General features: G+C 52.1%; 1 protein-coding gene and 1 long non-coding RNA gene across 7 annotated transcripts in view; one reads left to right on the top strand and one right to left on the bottom strand.

The window, feature by feature from the left end:
- Window positions 1-20,392, top strand: part of KAZN (kazrin, periplakin interacting protein) — a 386,173-nt gene that overhangs the window by 214,957 nt on the left and 150,824 nt on the right. The window lies entirely within an intron of this gene.
- LOC123479114 (uncharacterized) lies at window positions 10,214-19,330 on the bottom strand. 4 transcript variants are annotated; one of them, XR_008426323.2, is made up of 3 exons: window positions 18,789-19,330; window positions 17,468-17,696; window positions 10,214-10,756 (listed from the first exon to the last, which is right to left on the bottom strand). It is a non-coding gene; the product is annotated as an uncharacterized lncRNA (long non-coding RNA). The 4 variants fall into 4 exon arrangements; XR_006654624.3 differs by having other exon boundaries at window positions 10,216-10,756; window positions 17,523-17,696; window positions 18,789-19,318; XR_008426324.2 differs by lacking the exon at window positions 10,214-10,756 and adding an exon at window positions 15,439-15,737.

Raw genomic sequence — 20,392 nt, forward strand, 5'->3', positions numbered from 1 at the left:
ATTACAGACCGCTGGCCGCTGGAGACTCGCCCCTGCGTGAGTCACCAGGCCGTGGCGCTGGGGCTGTGTAACAGCATCTTTAGACGACTTCTGTAATTTTCACATCTTCGCCGACGATGGCACTTTCAGTGAAGCAGAGCGTGCGGGGGGGTGGGGGGGAGAGCGAATATCACAGTCCCCAGACTGTTTCCTGCTCCGTATTAAAAGGGTCTTCTCCTCCCTGTTCTAAGGAGAGAAGTATTGACTTGGATGGGGTTCAAGGGGTTGAAAGCAGGCCTGTGCCTCCGTCTCCTCCTAGTCGGCAACCCAGAGCCATGGTTGGGGTCATGTTTGAGCGCTCCTGTTCGCGGTCATGCACTTGACCTTAGGCAAAAGGCTGAGAAGCGATGTTTGCCTTCACAATGGCAAATTACAGGCTTCCAGGTGAGGTGTCTTCAGTCCACGGAGCCTGTGAGGAGCAGGTTTAATTAGTGAGCAGACCTTCTGGAAAAATCCAGCGGTATTAAGAGCCTCACTCCATCAGTGGCTGCCAGGCCGTGCCAGCCCCCTGCCCTCAGCCATTTCCTGCCAGCAGCTCCCCTAACACCCATCGCCCCTCCACGGCTTTGCCCTCAGTCCCAAGTTACCAGGGAAGAACGAGAAAAATCACAAGTTCAGATTTTTTCCCCACTGAGATGAGTACCAGGGTCTCAGCTCTGCCGAAAATCCCAGAATTTATCCAAGTCTTGGATCCCTTGGCTTTGACCTTCAGGGGCCTGCTGGGCAGATGCATTGAGGGTGAGGTCCATGGGCTCGACTCTGGGAAAACGAAGGCCCTTCCACTCAAAAGCAGAAGACTACAGTCTTTGAAGTTAAGGTAGAGCGAGGGTTGAATCCCAGCTCTGCTCATTACTTGCTGTGTGATTTCGATCAGATGGCTTAACTTCTCTGGTCCTCAGTTTCCTCATCTGTAGAATGGGGCTGATTACAATGATTCCCTCGTGAGTGTGGCTCAGTGGTCACCACGTGGTTGCTCTCCACCAAGGGGAGTTGCTGTGAGGGGTGTACGGTGCTGGGTGTCCCTGTGCCTGTGCTGTGTCCGTTATTACTTGTACGAATCTTACTCCACACCAAGCATCCAAGAAATCCAACCAGGTTCAACCCCACCAGAGTGGTGAGAAATTAAGACTCATCCTATGGTTGGGTCCCCCATGCCTGCCTGGGGTCACACGATAATGCAGGAAGTGTATCTGATTCCGGAGAGTGAGGAAGGGACCCAGTCTCCCATCCACAGTGGCCTCTGCTGACCTGCTCCTTTGTCCCAGCCCATCACATCCCCGAGAGGCAGACAGCACTCTCGCCTGAGCCTGGGTGTGTCTTTGTTTGAGCGCCAGTGTCCAGGTCCAGCCCACTGAGCCCTACGTGGTGCCTACATGTGGCCGTTCCCCTCTTCAGTCCCCCCACCTCCTCACCGTGCTGGCAGAGACCTGACACCAGTCCCCAGTCTTGACAGTCCTGCAGGCCTCTCCTTCTACAGATTGGGAAATCAGCCAATCTCCTCTCTTCTAGAATGTTCCATATTGCTACCTCCTAAACTATCACCTCTTCCTCTCCCCTGGCCTGATTCCCGCCAAGAGCTTCCTGCCTGAGACACAAAGGTCAGGAGGGAGGCGTGGCTTCAGGTGAGCTTGGCTTTCATCTGACCACAAACCTCCCTGAGGCAAGGGGGCTGAGGAATGCTTTCTCCTGGAGCAGGGAAAGGGAACTGGAGAGGCTGCACACAGAGCTCTGGTCTGGTGCATTAGGGCAGGGAGATCAATCGCCAATTATTTCGGTAGGGCATGCCACACCGTAATTACTAGTGGCTCTGTGACAGGGGAGTAAGGAAGAAGCTTTCTGGGTGTCTTTCCTCCAGCCCCCGTCTGAGCCAAAGACATCAGCTGCAGTGAATCTGAGCCAACTACATGAATAGCAGTGTGTGTGCATGCACACCCGTGTATGTGTGTGTACGCACACTCGGCTGTGTAGCATTGTTAGTTCTATGATGTCATTCATCCAATGAGGACTAAAATGCCCCGTACCCTGACTGACCAGGCTTGAGTCACATGCTCACCCCTGAATCACCCCTGGGTCATCCCCACGTGAGGCTCTCAGACTGAGGGTAGGGGAAAGAGGGGTGGCCAGTGAGAATGGGGGTGCTGCTGCCAGAAGGAGCCATGAAAACTGTACAGACCACATGGCAAGAGGCCATGACTGGCAGACGAATCAACCCCTCAGTTCCTGTATTAGAAGTTGAACTGAAACCGGAAAGGCCGGCATCCATCCACGCTGCCCGTCACCACCAGACCCAATACACAGAGACAGGGCTTGAATCTCTACGGGCACTTTAATCAGACGGCTGGCGATCTGAGAAGACGGTGGGTTTGTGCCCTAGCAGACCGTCTTACATTCCATTTTAAACCAACCCTGCTTACAAGGAGAAGGAAAGTGTAGGTAAGGGGATTGGAATTCAGGGCAGAAGTTAATCACATAAAAGCTGCAGCATTCTTTCATCTGTGCCCTGGGCGGTGGGCGTCTCACCCTGGAGGACAGTGGCTCAGATGCCACCTTGACCGCTCCCAGTCCTGGGGCACAAAGGTGAACTGCGCACGGTGTCCCAGAGTCAGGGTGGGTCACGCCTTCAGTTCCTGGAACAACAGCTTTTACATGCATTGATTACCAAGCTTATTAGCTATCACCTGAAACCAAAATTTCCCCAACATTTGAGCCCCCCGTCAGAACTGCCCCGGGTGCAGGTGTTTGGGGAGCAGGCCCCTACCTCGCTGAGAGCACAGTGGACTTGGAGTGAGAGGCCAGACTTCGAGGTCAGCCGCTGTCTCATGCTGATTGCAGGACCTCCGTGGGTTTGCTTCCTTGTCTACAAAATGGGAAATAAAAACTACATAATAGGACAGTAGCAGCACCATCCAAAAGACCTTTCTGCGGTGACAAACGTGTTCCGTACCTGCACTGCTTACTATGATGGCCACTAGCCACACGCGGCTAGAGAGCTCTGAGAATATGGCTAGAATGACTAAGGACCTGAATTTTGCATTGGCTTTACTTATTTTTTTTTAAAAGTAATGTCCCTCATTAAGAGCAATTATTTTATTTTTTCAAAGATTTTATTTATTTAATTTATTTATTTTTAGAGAGAAGGAGAAAGAGAGGGAGAGAAACATCAGTGTGTGGTTGCCTCTCACACACCTCCTACTGGGGACCTGGCCCACAACCCAGGCCTGTGCCCTGACTGGGAATCGAACCAGCGACCCTTGCTTTGCAGTCTGGCACTCAATCCACTGAGCCACACCAGCCAGGCTGCTCTGTACTTAATGTTAATGAATGTAAATGTAAACGGTCACGTGTGGCCTGCAGTGGCTGTATCGTGCAGTACCGTTCGGGAGTATTCAGTGGGACCATGCTCTGTAAACTGTCAAGTGCAGTCGACAAATAGCCCCTGCCTGGGTAAATTGGAAAGGTTCACAGAGAGGGCCAGATACCGTGTGACGGACGAAGCCAGGGTCACGTGTGTGACTCTGTCCCCACTGATCTCAGGGAGGCCCGAGGGCAAAGTCAGAGGTGAATTTTGAGAAAAGGAGAGATCGGGTCTGTCATATGTTTATGTTGTGCTGAAAATAGACTCCAGGGAGGAAAAGCAGAGGCAGATGACAAATAAGGAAGCCGTTGGCAATAATCCAGGCAACAGATGATGGTGGCAGGGAGCAGAGAAGGAACAGAGCAAAGTGGGACAGAGGGTGAGTTCAGGGTTAGTGCTGCGTGCAGACAGCAGAGCTCACTGGAGGGTCGGGTATGGGACAGGAGAAAAAGCAGTCGAGAAAGACTTCTCGAGCAACCGGAAGGCAAGCATTACTGTTTGTTGAGACAGAGAAGACAGGGGCAGAAACAAGCTCACAGGGCGTGGGGCAGGGGAAGTCGGGAGTTCAGTTTGGAGTGTGTTAAGTTGGAGATGTCTGTTAATCATCCAAGAGTTTGAAATTCAAGGGAGAAGCTGGTCATATAAATTTGGGAATCATCAGCATAGGGATGGTATTTAAAGCCGTGATACCACCAAGCAAGTGCGTGTGAATAGAGAGAGAAGAGACCTGCGGGTTGAGCTCTGGGGACCCCCAATATTCGGGGGTCTGGAGGAGGAAGAGGCTCCGACAAAGGTGATTGAAACTGAGCATCAGTGAGGTAGGAAGAAAACCAAAAGAGAGTGAGGTCTCAGCAGTAAGGTATGTCAAGGAAGAGTGATGAACAGCAGGATGCTGCCAAGAGGTTGAGATGGGGCTGGAAAATTGGCCACTGGGTTTAACAGTGTGAAGGTCATCGGTGGCCTTGGATTGTTCAGAGGATGCTGGCGTGAAGTGCTGGCTGCTGGCTGGCTGGCTGGCTGGAGGAGGGTTAACTTAAGGAACGCAGCTGTCTGCAGCATCCTTTACTTCTACGGGCACTTAGGCAGATGTTGCCTGAGACCTGCATGCCAGAACCAAGCCCGTCAAAATCAATCCCCCCGTCACTGTAAGATTAGAATCTTGGCACTGTCTGGTTTGATTATTCTTTTTTGGATTACCCACAATGCTCTCCACCGAATGTTTTTCTCTTTTTGAGGTATGAGAAGGGAAATAAAGGGAAGAACATGAGAGAAGAAAACCAGCTCTGGGATCCTGTATTTGCCAAACTGTTTCTGCTTTGCCAAATACCCCTGCCCTCCAGGGAGATCCGATTTGCAGAGCCACCTTCCTCCACAAGGGGGTGTCCCTGGTGATTCTCCTCCACTTCAAAGCCAAGTGAGAAAAGGTTTGGGATAGGCTTCTTGGTTGTAGTTAGGGAGTCAGAGATTCTGTGTAAAGTTGTGTGTATGTTTTCACGGGTATACTTGGTTGTTGCCACTCATTGGTCAAGGATGGAGGATGGAGCCTGTCTTGCGTTAGCTGTAGGCTTTTTCTTAAAGCTCTGTTTTCCATGAAGCAGACTCTGCCTTCTCCTCATAATGAAAATCAGGTCCCTTGGGAGGTATGAGGCTCAGATCCCAGGCTTTCTACCTGGGGTGCATTGAAGTCAGCTGTTCCAGGCTCATGAGGTCAGGCGTTAGCTTTCGGGAGTGCCCTGGGCCTCCCACTGGTAGCCTGAAACTGACAAATGATGAGGGAGAGCATGTTTACACCAAGACAATTGGCAACCCCTGCAAAGCAGGGCTCCTCCCACTTCCACAGCGGGTCTCGGACATTTACCAGAACGCCTCTGCCCGTGGCCCTCAACACTAGGAAAGAGATCCCCTGGGACTGATCTCAGGAATTTCCTGCTTTCCCAGCAGGAAGGAGGTTGTAGCCGGGTGACTGCTACGTAGACACATACGCTCAGGAAGATGTGTAGCCCGCAGACTTTCAGAGCTGGCCTCCCCTGCTTCAAGCTCTGCGAGGCGACAGCATGGTGGGAGAGAGCGGCTCCCCTGGTGGATCGGGAGATTAAAAACAGTTGTTTGAGAAGAAGGAGTAAACCGAGACGAGCAGAATGGGGCTGTGCTCCTCACAGGTGTTAGGATCTCATCTCATGGGGGCTAGGATTTGAACCCAGGCACTCTGGCTGTAGAGCTGTTCTAGCTCCCGGCTACAGGACAAATCACCCCAAGCTCAGGGATGTAAAACACATATTTTTATGATGCTCAGGAATTTGGTGGGTCAAGAAATTGAACAGGGCTGGGGTATCTTGTTACTGCTTCATAATGACTGAGCCTCAACTGGGGGTGACTCAAATAGCTGGGAGCAGGGCCCCCTGGGTCAGAGGACCCACTTCCAAGACGACATCCTCACTCATCTGAAGAAGTGGGCCCGTTTGACTATCAGCCTGGGCCCCGCGGGGAGCTGGGACTGCTGATCAGGGCCCCGGCCTGGGGCATCTCCAGGTCACCTGGGCGTCTTTGAGCACAGTGGCTGGATTCCAAGAGGGAGCTTTGCAAGCACACCAACGGGAAGGTGCACGCCTTTTATGACCTAACCCTAGATGTCACATGGCACCACTTCTGTACTTTATCGGTTGAGAAGTCACAAGCCAGCCCAGATTTGAGGGGATGGGACATAATTTATACCAGGCTCTGGGCGAGTGCTGGGGACTGAGAGAACAAGAAGAAAACAAGCCCAGGTCCTTGAGTGCCTCCCAGTCTGCATGAGGAAAACAATGGAGTCCAAAAAAGAATTACAACACAGCACACCTCACGCTCTCCAGGTCTCTGGGAGGTGCTATGGGCGTGGAGCTCGTTCTGGAGTGTGCAGCAACTGTACGCTGTGTTTTTGGAGTTACCCATGGCCAGGTGAAAACTGAACATTTCCAAAAGCAAGTTCTCCTGTGACAAGCAGGGTATTTCCAGTTGTGCCAGAAAAGCCAGAGTGACCGGTCAGATAGCTTCCCAGCCGACCACTCCCCAGCCCTTGTCCCATTTGGCAGGTGCAGAAACAGGCAGCAGCAAACACCAGTAGCCCCGGGAAACGCTGACCTGGGGAGGAGGCAGGGCTGCTTTGTGAGGCCGTTGAGGCATAAGGAGGACCTAGAAGACAGGCTTTTGCCACCGATGCCTTGGCACTGTTTGCCACCTTGCCTCGATTTCCACTGTTCATTCATCCCTTCACCCCACAAGGGTCTCCTGAGTGCTGAGTAGGTGCCAAGCACTGTGCTGAGTGAGCCCTGGGAATATGGTGCAGGGCAAAGCAGAGGTGTTCCTGCCTTGGGGAGCTGGTAGTTCCTGGTCTGAAATGGCATCAGGGCCCTGCGTGGTGAGTTCAGGTGCAGGCGGCAGAGTCACATTACCCGGGTTTGAGTTTCTGTTTCACCACGTCCTGGCCAGAAGACCTCACGAGTCATTCGACCTCTTTCTGGCTCCCTCTGAACTTGTTTCCTCATCACGACCCTGGAAATAATCATCAGATCTCCCCTGTATGGTTGTTTAAGTGAGATTCTCGTTTGCAGGTGTAGCTGCTACTGCCGGTGGAGGGGTGAGCATCAGCTTCCTCTCCTCCTCCAGAATCACGATCAGCTCCTGGGGCAAGGACTGTCTGTCTGCTCCTCCTGCGGTCTCTTGCGCTCTCTGCTTTGAGCTGCTCTCGGAGCTGGCGCTCTGTGAATACCTGTTGAGTTATGACTGCTGAGCCTCAGATTTTACTGTGACTCTGAAGGTCATTTTGAACAGTCCTGGCTAGACCATACTTAGAAAAACTTCAAGCTTTTCTGGGAAGAAAGCCCATCTGAAATCCCTGAAGGGTAGACTGGTAAGACAGTCCTGGATTTGAATGAAAACTCCTCTTCCACGTGTTAGCTTCTCACTGGGGGCAAGTTGTTTAATCTCTCTAGATCGTGGCTTCCTCGTCTATGGTAAGAGGACTGGCCGGTTTGGGAGCTGTTGGGATGCCCGGGAAGCACCTTGCCTGGGGCTGGGCTATTGCTGTAGGCCTAGAACTTCCAGCAGTCCCAGGCTTTAGATATCAGAATGAAAGGGTTCACATAAAGGCAAGCACTGCCCCTGAGGGGCTGGAGTGATGATGAAGCGCCATTTAGAGCTCAACTCGGCAGCGCTCTGTCCACCAAAGGCTTGCTCTTTCAAAACCCCCCACTTCATCTCCCTGCCGTCAGTGGGGCAAGTCAGGATGATTGCCAAAATCAAAGTAATTACAGGACATTAAAAAAAATTGATTGGCAGTTATTGAGCACCTACTACTTCCAGAGCCTGCTGTTAAGAACTTTGGATGGATCATTGCATTTCAGTGTCTTTAACAAGGTAGGTACTGCTATTATCCCCCTTCTCAGATGGGGAAACTGAGGCAGTGAAGAGACCATTTGTCAAAGGTCATTCAGGGACTAAGTGGGGAGCTGGAATTCAGACCCAGACATCTCTCTCCAAAGCTGCTCCCTAACCATTGCTGGGGGCTTCAGCAGCAGCCCTTCAGCTATTGTTGAGGGACAAGGGTTGCCCACTTTAGGACTCTCACAGAAGAGATGACGCCCCTCCCCCAGAAAGTGAGCATAGGGCATGGCTGGGCCTGCAGCATCCTCCCCAAAGCTGTGCCCTTTCCTAAAGTGAGCCTTCGAGACAGAGCCGAAGGGGTGGGAGGATACGTTTACATGCCCTGATCTTTTACCCCCAGGGTAGAACCTGGCACAGCTTCTTAGACGAATATACAGACATACGACATTGGCTACAGTTCCAAGAGATTCAGCGCCCCCTCCAAGCCAGCTCATCCCCCTCACGTGCACACTGACAGCATTTCAGTTCAAAATCAGAAAACTGTTTCCTAGTAGAGACAGTTTGGGGTCCTGCTTCAACTCTGGGCCATCATTCTGAAATTAGCATACCGCTCATTGGCATACAGCCTACTTGGAAATCACTTGCTTTCTTTATGTCGTTGGTAAACACCCCCCTGACCTACTGTTAGTAATTAGGAAGCCTCCTTTTTATCCCTTAGACCCCTTCCCCAGACCCAATCTGTTTTTGCAGAGCAGGGCGGCAGGCAAGAAGGAGTTGGACGCAGGCACTTTACGCTGGTGTATGCCTCCTTGTGTGCCCCCACAAACCCGGTGAGAGAGGCGTTATTTTCCCCATTTCACAGATGAAGAAACTGAGCCTGAAAAAGATGGTATCCATTGCCCAGAGTTTCACAGCCTGGAAATAAAGAAGCCCAAAGAGCATCCCTCGCCAAACATCGCCTCTACTCTGGTGCTGAATTAAAGAACAAAATTGGTATTCAGTACCATGCGTGTAACAGAAGTATGGACTGTATGGCTTTGCTGAGAATATATCTACCGTCAAGTTCTCCGAACTGGGGATGTTTGGCTGTCGCTGGAGTCGGAAGCCCAGAGCTGAGTGCATTTTTGAAGGTCATTTAGAGCAGAGCTTCCTCAACTTCCTGTGCATCACAATCACTTGGGGCTCTTATTAAAATGCAAAATCTGATTCCCTAGCTCTGGAGGGGGGCCAAGATTCTGCCTTTCTAGCAAGTTCCAGGTGAGACCTATGCTGCTGGTGCAGAGACCACACTGAGTGCAGCCAGAGGCTAGCCCATCCTCTTGCCTTTCCCTAAGCAGTTTTTCGTAAGTGAACAGGAAATGCCGTTTTCTGAGAGCTTCTGAAGGGAGCGTGTGGCAGTGGTGGTGGGAAAGGTCCCCAGATAGCATGGGGCAGAGTGGCCCCTAGCCCCCGACTGAGACCCAGCACCATTTCACATGCCGCAGAAAGCCGTGCTCACCCAAGGGACCAGCCAGGGACAGGAGGCCATGACTGTCCACGGGAACATGCTCGAGAGGGAGCTATTATCACTCAGTATTCAGTCTTCTCTGAAAACATTTTAACAGGAAATCAAGAATCAACAAAAATAGCATTACCTCCAAGTTCTCCTTCATTAACCTGAAATGAGGAGATAATCGCTGCTTTCTTGCTTGCGTGAACCCGGGAGTCCAGCCTGGGGAGCCCCCCGCCCCTCCCCCGCAGCCTCCCCTCCCATTGCCCATCTCTCCCGGCCACTCTGGCTTCCCTCCAGGTGCTCCAAAGCTCCCCGTCCTCCTGCCCCGCCTCTACGCGCCTGCGGGGCTCATTGCTCCTGAGCATACCCTTCCCCCTCGCCCCATCTGCTTGACTCCTGCCGTCATCTGCGGTCCCCCTTGAACGTCCCTCTCTCCCCAGAGAACTACTCTCTGATTCCTCAATCTAAGGCCCCCCCAAAGACGCTGTCACTGCATCCCTCCTTTTCCCTCATAGCGTCCATCAAAATAGTAACATATTGCCACGCACGAGCATTTGTTTAATGCCTGCCTTTTGCACTACGATGTTGTAGGGATCCTGTTTCTGCACTGCTCTGTCCTCGGAACTCAGCATTTTGCCACAGTGCATGCTCAAGGGTCCTTTCTCAAAACCTACCCTCCCTCCACCGCCCCTCGCAACGTGCATGCTTCCCGGAACTGTGTGTGCGCATGCGCGCAGAGGGCTTCCCAGCTTCAGACCGTGACACCTGGGCCGCATCACTCTTGGATGTTGGAGGTTGTCCCCATTCATCGTAGGTGTTTTAGGAGCATCTCTGGTCTCTACCCACCAGAGGCCGTAGTACACCCCCCAGTCATGACAATAAATAGTCTTCACAGTCCCAAATGTCCTCTAGGGGCAAAAGCATCCTCCGTTGAGAACCTGTGAATACATACACACACACACAGAGGCATTCACACATGCTCATACACATAAACATATATCTGTTTAAATGTACATGTATTATGGGGGGACTCCAAAACCTGAATTATCTTCTGGAGGGTGGGTCCCTTGTAGTACAGGCTTCCCTGCTAGGTGAGTGTTCTGGGAGCCCATGTGTACCAGTGTACCAGCTGGCGTTGTTGTGAGAGGCTGCGTTCGGCTTCAGTGAATTTTTTTGCCCATTCCATGATGGGTGATTTACGAGCACACCTGCCCACACCATGCTGAGTGCTCAGCAGTTTTGGACCAAAAACGGCATGAATAACCCCCACGCCCCATCCTCCCTAGTCACCCGATCTCTCCCCGAGAGGCTTTTTTTGTATTTCCCAGATGAGAAAAGTCCTCAAAGGAAAACGTTTTGCCGATGGGGAAGGATGAAACAAAAAACGGCAGAAGCACTAAAAGGCGTCCAAATCGACGAGTTCAAACACCGTTTTTGAGCCGTGGAAAAAACATCTTGATAGGTATATCGCATCAAATGGAGGGTACTTTGAAGGTGACTGCAGTTTAAACCTGTGAGAATAAACACACAATTTGTTATAAGTAAATTCCGGGTTCTTTGGGTCCCCCTCTTCTCTGTACTTAAACACATGTGTGTCTGTGTTCGCCTGTGTTTGAAAGCTGTGTGGGGGCAGGGTCTTCATTTTGTTTAATGCTGTGTCTCCGTCCCTCGGCGCAGCGCCTGGCAGGTGCTCCTGAGTGCGTGCGAAGGGAATGGATGCAGGAACCAGCACGGGCACCGCTCCCCACCTGCAGCCGTGAGGGCTAAGTGAGGTCATGGGTTGCGATTGATCAGCACAGCGCTTGGTAAAGCAAGTGACCCAAAACTGAGCTAATGCTCCCTTCTTCCTCTCTTCCCCCACTTTCTCCTCCCTTGCCCCCATTGCCAAAGACCACTTTTATAATTTTTACTCCTCATGACCCCCGTGGTTTGAAAGATTTCTTTCCTGACATAATAAAATAATAATGTATTCCTTTTCCCTCGTACAACGAAGCAAACACATGGTTAGCCATGCGATGGCATTTGCCACCCAGTGAAGAACCCACACCCACTTCAGTAGGAACCCCATGGTCCCCGAGGGGTCATGGGCCACCCCCGAAGTCCCAGAAATTCTTAGGATGTTACCAGCAACCATTAGACCTCTTATTGGTGTGAGTGAGCTACCCCAGAGCTGATGGAATTCCAGCCCTAAACAAAGAAACTTGACATTTTTAGTTTGTCTGCCTGTGCCCAGGTATCAGGAGTAAAATAATAATTCCCAGTAAGCCTTTTTTTTTTAGTTCTTGAAACAGACCTACAGCCCTCCCTGTAACCCTCCTCCCCTAGGAGTACCGTGAGGAACCCCAGTTTGGGAACCACTGGCCTTGCAGTGGTGTTCCGTGCCACCATGCTCCCGGGGAACCCAGAGGCATTTTTCAGGGTGGGCCTCCTCGATCACTTTCCTTCCCCGCTCCCAGTAATGAGCTTCAGGCCTAATTAGAATGAAATGTGTTGTTTCCCTTCCTCCTTTGTCTCCATAATGATCTTTATCATTAGGATGGATTAGTTCCTGGTGCCCGCTCTCTCATTATGGTTTCATCCTGGCACGCGCGTGCGTGTGTGTGTGTGTGTGTGTGTGCCTGAGTCTGCTCACCGTGTGGATGGGGCTGGTTAAGGAGACCACCCTCGCACTGGGAATAGAGAAACGAGAGGAAAAGTGACAAGGAATACACATGGCACCAAATGAGCCTCTTTCCTGACAGCCTGTCCGGACGATCGTTGAGGGCCCGGGCCGCGCACACAGCAGCATTTGTCCTTCTGCGTTGCCGTTGCTTTAACGAGAAAGGGAAATTAACCGGTTCCCCGGGGACTTGCCTGTCATCTTGCGGTGCCCGCCCGGAGCACCACTGTGAGGTCCCCGTGAACTCGCCTCCCCGGAGCTGTGCCCTTACGAGGCTCCCCACCCGGAAGGCTCGGGCACAAAGGCCTCTGCCCAGACTTGCTTCTCCCCACTCGGCTGAGTCTCCGGCCTTGAGCCCATTCTTCCCTCCCCAGCTTATGCTTTTCTTCCAACATGGCAGCTGGCATTTCTAGAACTGGGACCCTAAGGCTGAAGCCTCCAGACTGGCCCTCACTCCCTCCTGCAGCGTCTGTGCATGAGAGGTAACTGCAAAGGCCTGCAGGAAGGGGAGAGGAAGTGTGGGCCCCCAGAGGTCAGGTAGAAGGTGCTGATCAGTCCCCAAATGCTAATTATCTTCAAAGCGCTTTCCAGTTGTTATTGAATGAATCACTCTCAATACACATACCGGACAGGGCAGGGATGGGGGACAGCTAATAGTGACCCTATTTATCCTGTTGCATGTGGCTTTATGCCTTGCTGATTAATTTAGTCTCCTAGGAAAATGGCCACCCCCTCGACCCTTACACTGGAAATCACTGGGTTGTGGTGGGAAGAGCATGATGTATCAGTCAGGATAAGATCAGTTACACTGCAGTAACAAATGGCACCAAAAAATCTCAGGAACTTTCAAGAACAAGGGTTTGTTTCTCACTCATGCTACATGTCCAGGGCAGCTCACGGTGGCTCGGCTCCATGCCATCTCCACTCCAGGACCCAGGCTGATGGAACAGCCCCTGTCGAGACATTGCCAGGGAAAAGAGAGTGAGACCAACCACGTGCTGATTCGAAAAGCTTCTGCTCGGAGGTGATAACATCAAATTCTGTTCCCAGTGTGTCAGCCAGAGAAAGTGGCTAGGCCAGAGCTGCCATCGTCAGGGACAAATATAATCCTCCCCCAGAGAGAAGCCGTGAATGTTTCTGAAAACTAATACCATCTACCATGATGGACTCAGAGTTTATAGTTACAAAAACAGACAAACACGCAAACAAAAATTGTAGAAGTTATATCGTCACTTAACGGAACAGTATACAGCAGTGATGTGGATACACCTGGAATAAGTGAATCTTAGAAATGTAACTTTGAGTAAAAAAGGCAAGTCACAAGAGACTCTGTGTGTTAGACCCCATTTTTAAAAGCTCAGAGGAAGAGGAACTAAACAAGATATTAAGAACACATAGTGATTAAATAAGATATATTCGAAGAAGAGATTAATAAACCTCAAAACCTCGAAGAGCAGCAACCCCTGATGGGGGAGGCAAGAATTTAGAACAAGGGAGAGGCAAATAGGTGATGTTCTGATGATATTGACAGACGTTTAGTTCATTGTCACGATTCATAACTTACCTGTATGTCCCACATATTTTCAATTTCCACTGTGGTAAAATGCACATAACGTACAGTTTTTACCATCTTAACCATTCAAGCGACCTACCCAGGCAGGTTAAGCACGCTCATGTGGTTGAGTAGCCGCGGTCACCATCCCCTTCCAGGACCCTTCACATCTCACAGAACTGAAACTCTGTCCCAATTAAACACTGGTTTCCCATTTCCCCTTCTCCCAGTCCCTGGTGGCCACCCACATATGTTATTGTCTATGGATCAAATATGACGTAAGAATTTATTTTGAAAGAAAGAACATGGGCTTTGGAAATAGACAGGGGTTCAAATCCCATCTCTAGAATCTGCTACCCTTACGGCTCTGCCTAATGCAGTCTATCAAATGGGAATGCTGAATGCTCCCTCCCGGGGTGTCTGGAAGGATTAGAGGTGACCTGTAGAGAGCATTTAGCATAAGGCGAGGCAGTAGATATTATATTATGAAGTGGTGACTGATAATTAATTGTTGAGTAAAGATTTGGTCCCAGGGCCTTGGTTTTTCACAGGCACTTACATGGCTGGGCAAAGGCTGGGCTGGGTTTGTCCCCTGGGCAGGTGAGTGTGCAGAGGTAGTGCCTCCAGGCACAGAGCCCCAGGCACCAGCACAGACCCAGCAGGGTAGCCTTGGAGGGTCCCCAGCTCACAGTGGAGAGAAGTTGTACCTCCATGAGGAAGTGGGACCAGGTGTGATGGATAAGATGGATGAATCCTGGGGTCCACAGCCAGCTGAGGGGACAGCCCGGGGAACACGGAGTGGACTGGATTACGGGGGACCAGGTCAGGACTGAGGCAGAAAGCACTGCTGGGGTCTCTTTAAAGGAGTCAGTGTGGTTACCAATCCGCTAGGATAATAGGATCGTGCGAGATCTTTCAGTGAGCCGCCCTTCTGGTGGGAGAACCCCCAGAGAGCTGATGGTGTCCCGGTCCTGCCCCCGTCACCACGGTTCCCAGGGGCGATCTGTGGACAGTTCCCATCCATGCCGGTGGTTTTGGGGGACACCTTATGGCCCCATAGCATGCTCCCCTCACCCACCATGGAGTCCAGGCATTGGAGAAGAAACCCTCCAGCCTCTTCACCCTCCCAAAGAGACAATTCTGGGTGTGTCCTAAAGTCACTCAGAGGGCCGCAGAGGACTGACCCAGTTGTCACAGCACCAACCCACCTAGCCGACCCTCCCTGTCTCCCTTCCCCATCCCAGGACCATCCCCAGATAAACTTCTTGCACCCAAATCTTTGTCAGAGGCTGGCTTGGTAGGGGAAACCCAAACTGAGATGGCTTCTTCCAGGCCTAGGGCTTGTCCAGAGTGACATAACACCCATGGCTCCAGGACAGAATTCCCCATGGGAGTCAGCTCCAATTCAGGAAAGGACTACCCACCCCACCCCCACCCATCTGCAAACTATAGCCCACAGGCCAAATTTAGCCCTCCACCCCTGCCCTCCCGTGTTTTTATACAGCCCACTAATTATGAATGGTTTTTACATTTTTAAATGGTTGAAAAAGTCAATAAGAGAATAATATTTCATGACAAGTGAAATGTGTATGAAATTCGAGCTTCAGCACCCATAAAGCTGCCATAAGGTTTGATTGGAACATAGCCACGCATATTCATCTACAGAGCGTCTAGGCTGCTTTTGCCTTGTGACCTGCAGAGACGAGTAGTTGGGGCCGAGGCTGCATGGCTGGAAAAGCCCAAAACATTTAGTCTCTAGGTCTTTACAAACAAAGAAAACGTTTGTCAACCTCTGTCTTGACACAGTGCCGACTCTCGGACTATCTCGGGCAGGAACATCATGAAAGGCACTTTGGAAGGGAAAGCCAGACCCGGAGTCAGAATCCGGTTTGAGCAGCTCAGGCAGCTTGCCATGGGCACCCCAGGGGGTCTCCCCCCCGGCCCCCCCCCCCCCCCCCCCCCCCCCCCCCGCAAACTTGCTGAACAATCCCCTTTTCAGCTTGGCAAGTTTAGGGTTAGGGTGAGTGAGCCCAGCTCGGTCAGTGGGGATGCTCCCTGCTGGGGACAGACTGCTCTGGGCACTTGGAATTTCTCTTTAATGGAAGACTGAGCAAACAATCCTTTCCGAACGGCCCCTGGGGAAAGATCTGTGCATCGCATGAAGCCATTTTCCTGAGGGAGAAGTCCATCGTGCAAACGTCAGCGAAGCTCTCCATTGCCCCAGGATCATGTGCGGTGCCACAGTCCCCATCCAGTCCCCATTTGGGGACATCGTTTGTGCCTAGAACGTGTAGGACAAAGAAACAGAATCTGCCAAACCCATGGCATCCCCTTAAAGCAGATTATTTTTCTTTTTTTAATTTTTTTTCCTTTCTCCCTCTGTAAATAGCAAACATCCTCGACCTCCTTCCTGGCTGTGCACCACCCCTGGGGTTATGACCTAAACCCCACGCCATCAACGAGCTAGGAGCTCATTGGTTTGTAAATTGTCAAGCAAAAACATGAAGACACGCAGTCAAACATGTTCTGCAGCCAAAAATCTACACCAGGGGTGCCGCGCTCATTTTCACCGGGGGCCATGTCAGCCTCGCGGTTGCCTTCAAAGGGCCGAAATAATTGTAGGACTGTATAAATGTAACTACTCCTTACCTGTTAAGGAGCTGAAGTTACATTCAGCCCTTTGAAGGCAACCGCGAGGCTGATGTGGCCCCCCTGGTGAAAATGAGTTTGACACCCCTGCTCTATATCCTCCGCTGAATTTTTTAAAATTCCTGATGTCAAATTGAAATCATTTTTTCCCTTCGTCCGCCTTCTAAAAAGATACAAGGACGGGTACTTTTTAAAAACATCCTGTAGGTCAAGATTCTGAGAATCAATCACCTGGGGGGGCCTTTTCAACAATAGACTTGCAGACCCCACAGCAGATCCCCCGATGGGTTTCCAGGTGGGGCCCAGGAATCTGTATTTTATCAAGCTTCCCGTATTTCTGGTGTGTGTGCCGGGTTAAAACCCAGCAGTTTGCAGTGTAGGAAGCTACGCGGGAAAACGGCTGTGGAACCCTGTTGGTTTCTTCTTTGCTGGTTGGTTTACAGTTAAGACGGCCTGTGTAGTGCTGTCTGGTGTCTGGGAAATTCTGTTGCCGTATGATTGTCCAGGAGGGAAAAGGAAAAGCCAACAGAAGTACTAGCGAGGACGGTGGGATTTGATAGGTTATGTATACTTTTTTCTTCTTACTTCTCCTGCCTGGTTGACATTTATGCAATGACCAGCTATTTCTCTTAAAATAGAAAATAACCTTATATTTCCTAGCTGGGAGTGGGGTGGAAGGTGTCCCGGGACCTGCTGCCATTGGGGTCCGACTGGGCGAGGTGTTACAGTGTCTCCTGCTCTTGGATCTGGCCCTGCCTGTTGGTGTGACCAGAGCTACTGAGAGGAGTGGAGAGGGTCTGGCACCCCCCTTCCCACCTCCTGCCTCTGGTCTCCGCTTCGTTCCCTCTAACAGGTGTATGAGCCACACACACACCTAGAAGCAAGTGCCTCGCCACAGCACAGGCAGAGCCCAGACACGGGTGGGGCCCTGCCAGCATCTGTGTTCTCGTTCCCAGCCTGGATGGAGCCCTGAGGCCCCCTGGGAGCCTGGCCCAGCACTGCCACAAGAACTGAATTCTCCCAGAACTCCAGAGAGAGACACTCCTGCCAGAATAGAGTCCAGGCCCCGCCCGGGGCGTGCCTCTAGACCGTGCCTCTAGGCCATCTTTGGTGACCTGGGTCCTTGGATGCTCTCTCTGGACCCCCATTGTGGGAGGGAAGAGAGGTATCTGTCTTTTAGAAGAATCTCTCTCCCTCTCTCTCTCTCTCTCTCTCATACACACACACGCACACATACACACAATCCCTGGATGGTTTGAAGGCTAGTTTCCCCCACAACATCCCCAGCATCCTACCTTCCCCTGACAGCCCACAGGAGCACACCTATAGGGTCTGCAAGGGACAGAGTAGAAAGGAAGGTACCTGAAGTTTCCAGGGAAACCCCAAAATGTGTCTCCAAAGCAGACTTTCGAATTACCTTCTGTCCCACCATCCTCGTCCACACTGAGGGTTAGAGTTGTTCGTCATTCACAGACATGGGCAGTGAGCCCAGGACGCTTCTGCCATCCGGCAGCAGGGGCCGCCTACAGCCTGGCCATCTGATAGCCAGGACTGAGGCCAAATCATCTGACTCATCATGTATCCCCAGCACCTATGCAGGAGAAGTTTCCAGAAAGAAGAAAGAAAGGGAGGGAGAGGAAGGATTACTCCCGAGATTCCTCCTCACTTGCCTAGAGGCACCTACTGTGTGCCCAGTGCAGTCCCAGTGGCCAGGATGTAACAATGAGCCACACCACACTGGCTCTCTACCTCGGGAGGCCGACAGCCTACAGGAGGAAGCCGCAACAAGCAAATGATCATTAAACGAATAGAGAGAAGTGTCCCTGGGACCAGAGTGACGCCCGAGAGGCAGAGGCCCTTTGATCAGGTCAGGGGGGTGGGTTGGAGCCTTCCCTGTGGAAGCAAAGCCCTCCCTCTCCCTGCCCCCATACCCCAACTTTAACTGACTGCCCGCTCCTTCCCCTCCTGCTCTCTCACCACCCTCAGCCAACACTCTCCCTGACCCTGTTGTCTGGAGCTTTTTATGAAGCCGGGTCTAAGAGGCCAGCCCTTGGAAGCCAGAGCATGTCAGAGCTCAAAGTGGGCAACATCGATCTGTCCCTTTGAAGTCTGTGTTTAAGGTTCCAGCGTTGTTTGAAAAGTTTTCTTTTACATAGAAGGCACCCTCTGAATGTAAAAATCTCACCCCAGCTTAGGAGCAGACAGCCTTGCTTACTGAGGTGTCTCCAAAGTTGTGAGTGACAAGCTCATTTTTAGCTGAAAAGAAGACACCTCTGAAATATTGATGCGGCAGCCGGAGCCCAGCGCCAGACCCAGCTACAAAGGGAGGTGCTAAATAGTTGATGAAGAGTATAATTAATGGGCAACCGTGGCCCTCTGGTTGCAGGTTTCAAGCTAACGGTTCCCCATGCTCACTTCTCTGACCCACCAGAGCCCACAGTGACTCAGAGGGTCAGCAGCACAGTTCAGACCAAACCTCTGCCATTCCGTCACCCCCGCCCACAGCTCTGGGCTCTGGCCGCTCCTGCTGCAGCCCTTAGTGCTTCCGCACATGCCCTCCCTTCTTCTCAGGGGCCCTTTGGCCCCTGGAGGCCCTCACCCACTCCCACTCCTGACTTACCTCTTCCCAGCTGTGCAAACGCCAGCCAAGTTCCTCACTGTTTCTGTGCCTCAGTTTGCTCACCTGCGAAAGGGGGAAGCTGCCACGGTCACCCCTGTGTAGGGTCACTGGGAAGACGACGTGTGAGTGAGGTCGAGGCTGAGAGGGTGGTCTAGCCCGGCATATTTGCTCTGCCGACGTGAGCCGTTAACTTTGTGCTGCCCCTTGTTTGCTGGTTCGAGGTCCTTGCTAGACTCTAAGTGCACCGTTCCTGTCTCCGGTGGCGTGTGTTGGGCACACGATAGGTGCTGAGAGAATGAATGAGTGTGTGAGTTTGTGAGTGAGTGAGTGAGTGAGCGAGTCAGTGAATCTCCACGCAGATTTCTCCAGGGGCTGAGATCCTTTGCCATCACACTGGTGATGAAGAAATCAACTCAGAATATTCTGATCGGTAACTTGAGCTGCAGAGCGCAACCATTGGGCCCCGCTGTGGGTGCGGTAGGTTGGCATATCTGGCCAGCCTTCTCACTCAGCTGCTCTCTGCCCCAGGGCCACTTGTCCATTAGGTACAGTGGCCACAGACTGGGCCCGTGAATGTCATCATGCAGCCTGCTCTGCCAGTGTCACTCGAGGCTGAGTTTTGAACAGTGAGTCTCACGGTCCATCTCCCCACCTTTGGGAGCAGGATGTCCGTAATTGGCCCCTCCTGACACTTGCCTGTTCCCTTCTTCCTCCCATGGCCTCACTGGTGGCCTCTGCTATCATTCATGCCTCTCGTTCCCGTTACTGGGGACACTGGGACACCGGGTGGCCCCAGAATCCAGGGTGCAGCCGTGGGCTGTCCTGGTTTTCTCCCAGCATTGGTTTGCCACCTGCCCCCCGCCATGCCATGCATGCTGGGTGCACACCCCAGGCTCCCGGGGACTCTGCCAGCAGGAAGTGCAGTCTGCCTTGATTAGCATAAGCAACATGCTTCCCTTGGCAGGGTCTGGAGCTGTCGCAGCCTAATTAGCAAAGACACCAGATCAGCAGGCCCTCTCATTAACAGTGATCTGCTCCTGTCTCAGCTGTCAGAGTCCCCATGACCGTCCCTCAGCAGCCTTCCCCCAGGGGCACCACGGCTCCAGGAGTCAGGGTGGGGGGCCGGCAGTGACAGCCAAGAAAGTCCATGCCGTGCCCTGTCAGCAGCTGATGTGTCACCCGACTAGGGCTCATCTTTCTGAAGGGCAGGACTTGAGCTGGGTGTGGGGGGGCCCTCTGGACATTCAGTGTGGGCCTCACGTCCCAAATCTTTTCAGTCCTTTCATCCCACAGTGCTAAGTATTGAGAAAGATGTCGATGCTCAGCCTCAGAAAGCTCTGTCCTTCCCCTGGTCCAAGCCACTCTGCTCCCTGGCCCAGATCCCAGCCACGGCCGCTGCCCTCCCACCACCCCAACCCCAAGCCAGCCCTGGGAGTATAGTCAGCTCAGCTCAGAGCAGCTGAGGCCAGAGCATAAGAGCAAGCAAAGGGGGATGAGAGGGGCAGTTGCTTATGTTTCAGGAGTCAGACTTCTCAGAGGCTCTGACAGCTTAGTTGAGACTTGAACGACAAGAAAAAGTTGGCCAGGCAACCACCTTGAGGAAAAGTCTTCCTAGACAACGGACAGTGGGTGCTAGTGAGAAAAAGGAGGCTTCTTTAAGGAAGAGG

This window comes from Desmodus rotundus, chromosome 3 (assembly GCF_022682495.2).
Source record: "Desmodus rotundus isolate HL8 chromosome 3, HLdesRot8A.1, whole genome shotgun sequence".
Classification (NCBI taxonomy): Eukaryota; Metazoa; Chordata; class Mammalia; order Chiroptera; family Phyllostomidae; genus Desmodus; species Desmodus rotundus.